The sequence below is a fragment of the Apium graveolens genome, chromosome 4 (assembly GCF_009905375.1).
Source record: "Apium graveolens cultivar Ventura chromosome 4, ASM990537v1, whole genome shotgun sequence".
NCBI classification, from domain to species: domain Eukaryota; kingdom Viridiplantae; phylum Streptophyta; class Magnoliopsida; order Apiales; family Apiaceae; genus Apium; species Apium graveolens.
This window is the reverse complement of record NC_133650.1, coordinates 170,161,296-170,172,702: the sequence shown is the minus strand read 5'-3', so window position 1 is coordinate 170,172,702 and position 11,407 is coordinate 170,161,296.

The window sequence follows — 11,407 nt, the reverse complement described above, 5'->3', positions numbered from 1 at the left end:
ATGCAATTACCGAGATTTTCCTTTTCAGATCGCATAAATATAAAACATTCTGAGGAGTCGGACGTTATGAGCTTAGGATATCGGGTGCCGACGAATAGCAAATGCAAGAGATCGATTAGGAATTCTCGAATATGATTGGAAACGATCATAGGTCAGGCTAACCGAACAGAAGGAAACATGAAGAGTAGAATAGAACAGTTAGTGAAAATAGAAAGTTCACGAACACGAATTATTGGAATTAGACAGAAAAGAAGATTAGTGTGAATTAAGTTAGTCCTGTGAGGCAATGAGATAGATAGAACGATTGTGGATGAGTTGGTCTTGTTTTCACCGGTATAATGAGTCCATAAGGCATTTATGTGTGTATGACTATGAAAAGTAATTTAGCCTCAAATATGTGAAATAAAAGATTGAGTTAGAAGTTGCATGAGCAACTGATAAATTTAATGACGACAGGAGACCGTTGAAACGTGATTAAAGTAGTGAGTCCTAAAAAGTTTTGATTAGATACTCGAAATGTAGCAGTGGTCTGTTCCTTAGCATGATTCTGAGGACAGAATCCTTTTAAGGGGGGAAGAATGTAACGCCCGGAAAATATTATGTATTTATTTTTATCAATAAATAATTATTATGTGAGTTTATGTAAATTTTGGTGAATTATTTGATAATTGATATTAATATTTGGATGTTTATTTCTGATGAAAATGTGAATATTTTAATTTTTAATTATCCAGAATTAAATCTAGATAATTTTGATATTTTTCTGGTAATTTTTGGATAATAATATGATTTTATAAGGATTTATAGAATTAACAATGATTATTTTTACATAATTATAAAATTACTTTTTAGAATCAGAAATTGTCCCACTTCAGTCGTTTTTGCGTTTTTACAACCCGAAACTCTTCCGAAAACTCCTTCCTAACCTAATCTGATAATTCTGAACACTTTTCATGTTTTGACTTTTTCGATCCGGGGTACGGTTTGACCTGTACGTGTCCTCGTGTGAAATTTTCGATAAGCACATCATTTTATATATCGATAAAAGTCCATATTCTCAAAAGATGAGACATTATTATCTTATTTCGTCTAAATTATTTTATAGGAAGCTCTGTTTTGATAATTATCCGAATCGGGTATCAAAATTGTATCGTTATTTAGTTACTTAGCGGCTAAATAAATCATTTTCGGATCGATATGTAAATATAATTATTGAAATATTAAATAAATAAGATATGTGATGGTTCTGTCAACCTTGTGTTGCTGTATCATAAATTGTTTGTGCTTTGTTCGATGCGAAGATTACTTTTATAATTGATTATCAAACTATATGCATTTAATTCATTTTAAAGGAATTTTATTGAATATTTATTCTTAAAAATGCTAAAATTGTTTCTAAAATTATTTTTATTGTTTTAAAATTTTATTTATTATTTTTTTGGGGCTTATAAAATTTGGAAATCAATATTTTATTTATTTCTTTGATTTTAAATGATTTTCTGATCTTATTTAATTGTAAAAAAATAAGTATTTAATTCCTGAGTTATTTAAAAATTACAAAATTCATATTTTTTTTATTATTAATTTGAAATATTTCGAGAATTGTAGAATTTGTTCGGAGATTTTTGGGATTTATTCGACCGTGCGTCAGTTCTTTTAATCGATAATTACGGGTCAGATAGTACATTAGTTGCGGAGATTATTCAATAAAAATAATAATAATAATAACATAGAGGGGTAATCGGGTTCAACTCGTTCCTTCTCTTTTAGTTCGTTTATTCACCTAATCCCTAAATCAATCTCTCTCTTCTCCCCTATATCTCACACAGCCCTCCCTCTCTAATCTCTTCTCTCTCGCTTCTGTCTTTCTCTCCCTGTTATTTCCCTTTCCCCTTTTCTTCTTGTGTTTCCTTCGTCTACCTCCTGTGGTGCCGGCTTTTTCTTCCCCGTTTCCGGTAAGCCACCCGCCGCCCTATTCCTGTTCGCCGCCGTTCAGTTTTCCGGTCAAGGGCCGCCTGTGTGCGTTTTTGTGTGTACCGTTTTTGCGAGTGTCTTGTTGTGTGTGTTTATTTCCCCTGTTCTCTGTGCCATGTTACCTTGCTGTGTCGCCTGCATTTTTGGTTGTTTTCAGGCCGCCTTGATTTTCCGATTGCGCGCGTAGGCGCGTGTGCAGTGGTCGTTTTAATTGCTTATTTTAATTACTGACTGAATTTTTGATTCTTGCAGATCATTTGATTGATTTTCGTGAAATAAATAAATAAATTCGTGCGGGAGTAATTTTAATGAATCGGTAGAATTTATTTGGAAACCCGAATTTTATCGGGTACCAATAAATTTTTGCCGCTGTTGACAATGACATTTAACGAGTCAACAGAGGACCATGATGATTTTAATCTGAGTCCTACGTTTATAAATAAAATAAAATTAATTTCGAAACGAAAATTACGGATAAAAATATAAATAAAAACGTAAAAGTACAGATCTTAATAATAAATAATTGAAATTGTGATGGTGTTTGGGATTCATATTGGATTGGATATTGTTGCTGTTGATTGTGAATTTGACGTCGAATTATTTCGACGGGTAGGCCGATAAATAAAGGAGACGCTGCCCGATTTTTCGGGAAATTAAATTTGAAAATACGGGAACGTAACCTATAATTATCGGAGACGTCGAATAACCATATACAATTATATTATATGAACTTGATTGCGATTGAGACAAGATAATTTATAAATAATCGACTACCCTGTTTTTCAAAACGACGAGTATACGTATTTTCTAAAAATAAATACCGAACCGAGTTTCGAAAATGTGAACCATAATTGCTATGTGTATTTCGATAATACATATAAATATGAATTTGGTTATGAAATCGTATGGGTAGAATGGGGTGACAATTTGATGTTAAGCTTAAGCGGTTATCTGAATTAGGGTATTTTAACCCTGTAGGTTTAGACGGAAGACCCGAGACGTGACATCGGACTAGGAACGATCTAGTGATTAGACGTCCAGATCAATGAAGTTCCAACTGAAGAGTCTGAGTTGGGATCGTATCCAGAATAGGATAGTAGTTTGACGATAAAGCCGAATGATTAAAGTCAAACCAAAGTCAACCAGTAATAACGGTTAAAGCTTATTGAGGCAAGTATTCCTAACCTTTCTCCAAAATTACTGCAAATATTTATTCGCTCATATTCTAAGTTCAGAATAGTTAACTATTTTATATTTCGCTGCAATTACTCATATTATGTATGTTCATTTATTGTTGTTCCTATAATTCGATTGCTCTCGTGAGCAAATACCCATTCTTTCGGGTTATTTGTGAACCCTGAATTGGGAAGTTTTGACTTCAAAATGGTTTGACATCAAAAGACTCTACGGGCTGGATAGTGATACTTTGGGGATTAGGTTTTACTTAATCCTAATGACCGAAACATAATCGGTGCCTTGAGATGGGCCGTAGTGCCTGGGGACCCGACTAGATCTGTATATTGAGATATAGATCTGCATTATATTCTGACTGATCAGCAGAATATAGATGTGAACTAGTGTCCAGTCTAATTTGATGTTGATCGCCATTAATGGCATTCCTTCTTGAAATAAAATGTGATTATGGATTAAAGTTATTCTTTTTAGCACTCAGTTTCGGGAAATTACAATGTTTCTGAATAAATTCGAGGTTCAGATTGTTGCTGCAGCATTAGTTGCGCAGTGACCATTAGAATCTTGAATTAATTGAGATCTTCTTAATTATTCAACCCGTCCTTATCAGGCTGGTTTAGCAGGCTAAGTCCATGGCAACTTAGTCGATAATGATGGATACTGAATAGTTAGGAATTTCTTGAATGTCATTTTATGAATAGTTATTGCATGCGTTGCTCAAGTATGAAGTGTTACCAGAAAATATTTCGAAAACACGTGATCTCTGAAGCTCTTACAAAATGTCAGTATTTCCTATGTGATTTATAGCAATGCAAATCAAATTGATTTTAAGATAATGAAGTATATCCTTTAAACGATTTCGTGTTTCGCTCTTTAAAATATTTCAGAGATTTTGTCCGGAAGTTTTCTTTGATATTAATGTTTGAAACTCAAAATATATACTTGCTGGGCATTTTTGGCTCACTCTTGCTTTGTAAATTCTTATTTCTGCCAGAATCAGATAAGGATAAAAAATGAATAGCTTTGATAGACAACAAAAGTTAGAGAAATTTCCGCTGCGAGAGGTTGAAGGTGTTAGAAGAATGTGACAAATGCATTAGTTCAAAGGTATCTATACTTGTATTTTAATTATTGTGAGTTGTAAAGGGTTAAATTCTTGTTTCATACCATAACCTGTAAATGATCCGGATTCAAGGGGGTTATTTATTTATTTCTTTATTTTATGTAAAGATTGTTTAGTAACACCAAATCTTGACCCCGGATTTGGGGTGTTACACCCATTTCCATTCAGGTATATCTAGTGGCTGAAGCAATCCGCTGGGCCTTTGATGTTCCGTTTTGACTCTTTGGCACATGTAACATTTACTTATCCATTCCGCAATTTCCTTTTTCATGTTGGGCCACCAATAACTTTCTTTTAAATCCTGGTACATTTTCGTACTTCCAGGGTGAATTGAAAATCTCGCGTTATGCGCTTCTTGCAAAATCTCGTGCTTTAGTTCCACAACATTAGGTATCTAAATACGTGAGCTAACACGGTATATTCCTTTCCCATCTTTTTTAGCTTTAATTTCTTCTCCCGTCAACCTATCCTTTTCACGATTCATCACTTGCTCTTGACAGCATCGAATCTTTTCCAAAATTTCAGGTTGAAATGACATTGCATATATAGCTTCACCTCCAAATTCTGGAGTCTACACCTCTATTTCCATCTTTTCAAAATCCTTGATTATTTCTTCTGATGATGTTAACAGATTCAATCTTTCTTTTCGACTTAAAGCATCGGCTACCATATTTGCCTTTCCAGGATGATAGTTTATCACACAATCATAATCTTTGATCAATTCCAACCACCTTCTTTGTCGCATATTCAATTCTTTCTGAGTAAAGATATACTTTAAACTCTTATGATCCATATAAATCTCGCATTTTTCCTTGTACAAATAATGCATCCAAATCTTAAGGGCAAACACTGTGACGGCCTCAACCCCGGGTCAGGAGTTGACGACACTAACAAAATCAAACTATAAGTATAATACAACTATTTACTTTATTTCAATATAAACAACTCTTCCACAAGATCTCTTCCAGGTTCAAGTACAATTTAGGTTACACACTTATTACAAACCAACTAATTAAAATAACATGTCATGACTGTTATTCTACAGCAACTCACAGACCACTCTTCGCCAGACACAACCTAATCAGAGGAGCTCGACACAGGAGGAATAGGAAACTGGCCCTTGGCAAAATAGCAACATCCCCTAGGCATCTGCAATGCGGAAATATACAAACACATTTGCAAGAGTGAGCGACCAACCGCTCAGCAGTACCACTATATGAATACTAACTAAAACAGTTTATAATAAACAATTGTAGGAACAGAATTTACAACTGGTTAGTAGAAAACAAGTAAAACAAGTGTAAACAGATAAAACTGATAAACTGTTGAAACTAGATCTTTAATAGCTAGCATGCTCTCTAAACATTTTATTAATAGTGCTGTGGAAATAGTAGGGTTAAATTTTAGCATGCTACTTCCATTTTTAAATCATTCGTCCCATCGCAGGACCTATAAAACTAATTATTCCGTTACGGGAACCATAAAATCACTTGCTCAAATATAAAAGCATTGGATGATCCCTGGTGAGACAGCTGATCAGGCTATCCTATGAAACTTGTTCCGGAACTCAGAGACTAGCTAGGTCTCTGTCACACTGGGCTGGTGGTTATAATAGGGTACGCAACCACTTCGCCTCTTATGCTAACTTCCAGGCCGTTACGGCCTTCTGCGCACACTCATCCAATTATCTAATCATTTTTATCCAGTTTTTCCAAATCACTTACCTATCTCTTATCAAAACAATTATAACACAGCACATTTTCCAAAACATTTTCATTTTATTTAGAACTTAGAGATAGGTATTTCAGAAGTTACTTTTCCCCCAAAATACAAGTTAGCAAAACAATTTAAAACCCAGGGGATACGTAACTTAAATCATTATGTTCCACTATGAGAATAAAACAACATTATATTCATATATGCTGAACCATAAAGATATGGTCAGGGGTACTTGCCTTAATACACTTTAACACTAATTTCTGACTGGCTTTGCACTGGCCGGGATGCTAAGGATTTCAACTGGAACCTACAGGAACCGAAATACCCTAAATTAGACGTCTGAATATGCTTGACTATCCTCGCTAACAATCTACCCGTACGTTAACAAACCCGACTCGTAACATTCTCAATATAATAATACATGTATCAATTAGGGTTCACGTCTTCAAAAGCCGGTTCAGTGTTCGTTTTCGTAATATAGGTATATTTTTCCTTTTACGAAATTAGGGTTATCGGTTTCGCAAAGTATTCCATCGCAACACATAATCAGGTTTTGTACAAAATAGTTATATATAATCGATCGACGTTCCGATAGCCATTGGGTACGGCCTCGTATTTCCGTAATTAAATTTTCCCGGAAATTGGGCAGCACCTTCTTTGATTATCGGCTAACCCGTCGAACATCCCGACGTCAAAACAATCACAACCACAATCAATCGCAATTTAAAACCCAACCACCGATTTCAGTAGTCAATATCAGCCCAAAATTCTCAATTACCAATTAAATACAATATTAATCTTTATTATCCGTATTTACGCTTTAATTTATATTTTATAATATAAATCATATTTTGTATTTTTAAATCGTAGGACTCAGATCGAATCATCATAGTCCACCGTCGGCTCGCCGAAGCTCATCGCCGACGGCGATAAAATTTACGGGTTCATGATATTTACCGGGCATCCTACGTAAATTCCATCGATTAATTATTATAATTCTCGTACCAAAAGTATTTTATTTCACGAATCGAAGTCAAGTAATTTAATTCCTTCAGAAATTAAATAATAAAATAATATAAAGAACGTAATTCAATACGCATATACAATCACAGGCAGCAATCAAGGAAACGTCCCGCTACCAACACGCGCGACACGCGCGGCAGCGGTGACGAAACCACCGGAACCGAGAGAAAAATGGACATAAAAACAGTCGGAACCAAACAATACAGGGAGGAGCAAGGCAACAAACACCAACACACACAAGAACTGTGTATAAATATGCATGGACACAAGCCACACGCCATAACAATCCCCTCGCCGGAAAAGCGAGGGAAGGCCGCGGCGGCGAAAAAATTAGGATAGGAACAGGGCGGCCATGCACTCGAGAAATCGAAGAATCGAAACAACAAAGATTGAAGGAGGAAGAGATATGCGAGTGAAAAGAAAGAGGGGAGGAGGTGAGATCGTGGAGAGAGAGAGGGCTGAGACGGGGGGGTTTACAGGGTAGGTAGTATTTGTTATGTTTGTTTTTGTTTTTTTTAAGACTTTTAAATTATTTTTAAAACGTGCACTGGATCCTTATTTTACAAATAAACGAAGTAACGCGCAGGTCAAATAAATGCTAAAAATCTCCAAAATAATTTTAAAATTCCCGGAATATTCCAAACTTAATAATTTAAAATTTCCGGAATATTCCAAACTTAATAAAGTGCAAATTTCATAATTTTTGAAATACTTCTGAATTTAATACTGAATTTACAATATAATGCAATCAGAAAATCATTTAAAATTAATAATCAATAAAATATTGATTTCTAAATTTCATAAAGTCCTAAAATTAATAAATAAAATGGTAAAGTGATAAGAACAATTTTAGAGTCAATTCAAATATTTATGGAAATATATTTTAAATAAAATCACCTCTAACCAAGAAACAAATAACATAACATCACCGCTAATTACACAAACGCTCCACGAACACCAATAATCACACAAAATTAATAAAATATTAACAAAAATAATATCCAACTGATAGAACCCATATACATAATTTATTTATTTAATTATTTAGTAATCACACCTTTAAATATTACAAAAATGTACGAGTCGTTATATCCTTCCCCCCTTAAAAAGATTTTGTCATCAGAATCTGATCTAATTAAACAAATGAGGATATTTGTCAAGCATATCTGACTCTAATTCCCAAGTGGACTCTTCTACTCGAGGATTCCGCCACAGTATTTTAACTATGGGAATAGACTTATTTCTAAGAACTCGCTCTTTACGATCTAGGATATGGATCGGCCGTTCCTCGTAGGATAAATCTGGATGAAGATCGATTGGTTCATATTCAATAACTTGATTTGAATCAGGGATATAACGCTTCAGCATGGACACATGGAATACATTGTGGATATGTTGTAATTGCGGTGGCAACGCCAATTCATAGGCAACCTTACCAACTTTCCTCAATATTTCAAAAGGTCCGATATATCTAGGACTTAACTTGCCTTTCTATCCAAATCTAACCAATCCTTTCCAGGGCGACACTTTTAGCAACACCAACGATCCTATTTCCATCTCCACGTCTTTTCGATGAAGATCCGCGTTCTTTTTCTGTCTATCTTGAGCTATTTCTAACCTTTTTCGAATCAATATAATTGCGTCATTGGTCTGTTGAACCAACTCAGGGCCTAATAATTTCTTTTCTCCTACTTCATCCCAATAAAGAGGGGACCTACACTTACGTCCATACAAGGCTTCATAGGGCGGCATTCCTATACTGGCATGATAACTGTTATTATAAGAGAACTCAATCAGTGGCAAGTGTTCATCCCAATTTCCTTTAAAATCCAAAGCACAAACCCTTAACATGTCTTCTATCGTCTGAATGGTTCTTTCACTTTGGCCATCTGTCTGGGGATGGTAGGCGGTACTCATTTTCAATTTAGTCCCTAAACATTCCTGGAATTTCGTCCAAAATTTGGAATTAAATCTTAGATCTCGATCCGATACGATTGAAACAGGAACTCCATGCTTGGTAACAATTTCATCCAAATATAGTTTAACTAGCCTGTCCAAAGAATACTTTTCATTGATCGGAAGGAAATGTGCAGACTTGGTCAACCTATCAATAATTACCCAAATCGCATCATGGCTCAGTTTCATCTTTGGTAGTCCTACTACAAAATCCATCGCGATTTCCTCCCATTTCCACTATGGAATCTCCAAAGGTTGCAACAATCCACATGGCCTTTAATGTTCCGCCTTCACTGTCTGGCATATATGGCATTTGTTAACCCAACTTGTAATTTCCTTTTTCATTCCCGACCACCAAAAGTGTATTTTCAAATCTTGATACATTTTAGTGCTCCCCGGGTGAATGGAAAACTTGGAATTATGAGCTTCCCACAATATCTCATTCCTTAGTTCAGTTACATTGGGAATCCATATCCTCGAGGAAAACCTATACATATCTTTTATATCCTTTTGTGTGCAAAGTTCTTCTCCAGTTAAACTATCTAACTCTTGATCCATCATTTCTTCCTGACATCTCTGAATCTTGTCCATCAATTCTGGCCGAAAAGTGATCTCATACAATTGTCCTGATTTCCTTCTATCACTTGAACCTCAATTTCCAGCTTCTCCAATTCCCTAGCGAGTTCCTCGGAAACTTTGATCGCATTTAACCTTTCCTTCCGGCTTAGGGCATCTGCCACTACATTGGCCTTGCCTGGGTGGTAATTAATGGAGCAATCGTAATCCTTAATCAGTTCTAGCCATCTCCGTTGTCGCATGTTCAGATCCTTCTGAGTAAATATATACTTTAAACTTTTGTGATCTGTATAAATTTCGCATTTTTCTCCGTATAAGTAATGTCTCCACAGCTTCAACGCAAACACAATTGCTGCTAATTCCAAATCATGCACTGGATACTTTTGCTCATGAGGGTTTAACTGTCTAGAAGCATAGGCAATGACTTTATCATATTGCATTAATACACAACCCAAACCTTTCAAGGAAGCGTCACTATAGATCACGAAGTTTCCTGTTTCATCTGGCAATGCTAATACTGGAGCTGTTACTAACCTCTTTTTCAATTCTTGGAAGCTTTCCTCGCACTTCTCCGTCCAATTAAATTTCTCATTCTTCCTGGTCAACTTGGTCAATGGAGTCGCAATCTTGGCAAAATCCTTTACAAATCTTTGATAATAACCTGCTAATCCAAGAAAGCTTCTGACTTCCGTCGGAGTCTTTGGTTGTTCCCACTTGGATACAGCTTCAATCTTTACAGGATCCACTTTAATTCCATCTTTTCCTACTACATGACCTAAGAATTGAACTTCCTCCAACCAAAATTTGCACTTCGAAAACTTTGCATACAACTGCTTCTCTCTTAGCCTTTGCAGGGAAATCTTCAGATGATTAGCATGATCTTCTCTAGTCTTCGAATAAATGAGGATGTCATCAATAAATACAATCACAAACTTATTCAAGTATTCTTTATACACCCGGTTCATTAAATCCATGAAGGCAGCTGGTGCATTGGTCAATCCAAACGACATTACTAAGAACTCATAATGCATATATCGGGTCCTGAATGCAGTCTTTGGTATGTCAGTATGTCTTCAGGCTTAATCTTTAACTGATGGTAGCCTGATCTCAAGTCAATCTTCGAGAAATAGCACGCTCCCTTAAGTTGGTCAAACAGGTCATCTATCCTTGGCAGGGGGTACTTGTTTTTAATGGTTAACTTGTTTAATTCCCGATAATCAATACACAATCTCATACTTCCATCCTTCTTCTTTATGAATAGTACTGGAGCACCCCACGGAGATACACTTGGCCTGATCATGCCCTTGTCTAATAATTCCTGGAGTTGCTTAGCTAGCTCCTTCATTTCCACTGAAGCCATGCGATAAGGTGCCTTTGAAACTGGTTCTACTCCGGAAACTAAGTCTATGAAAAACTCAATTTCACGATCTGGTGGCAATCCGGGCAATTCATCTGCAAAAACGTCTGGGAATTCCCTTACTATTGGAATCTTGTCTAGGTCAAGTGCTTCTTTTTCCAAGTCTACCACATGTGCTAAGTAAGCTTCGCATCCTTGTCTTAACAATTTCTTTGTCTGTAATATCGAGAGAAATTTCTTTTCTTGCCTTTATCCTTGATAAATCACCTTAATATTATCCTCAGTAACCATAAAAATTTTCTTCTTCGTACAATCAATATTAGCCTTATACTGGGACAACCAATTCATTCCTAAAATCACGTCGAACTCTCCTAGCTCGAAGGGTATTAGATCAGCCGAAAAAGAGTATCTGTGGATTTCCAATTGACACATAGGGCAAAACTGACTCACTGAAACTCTATCCTGATTGGCTACTTCTATAGTCAAAG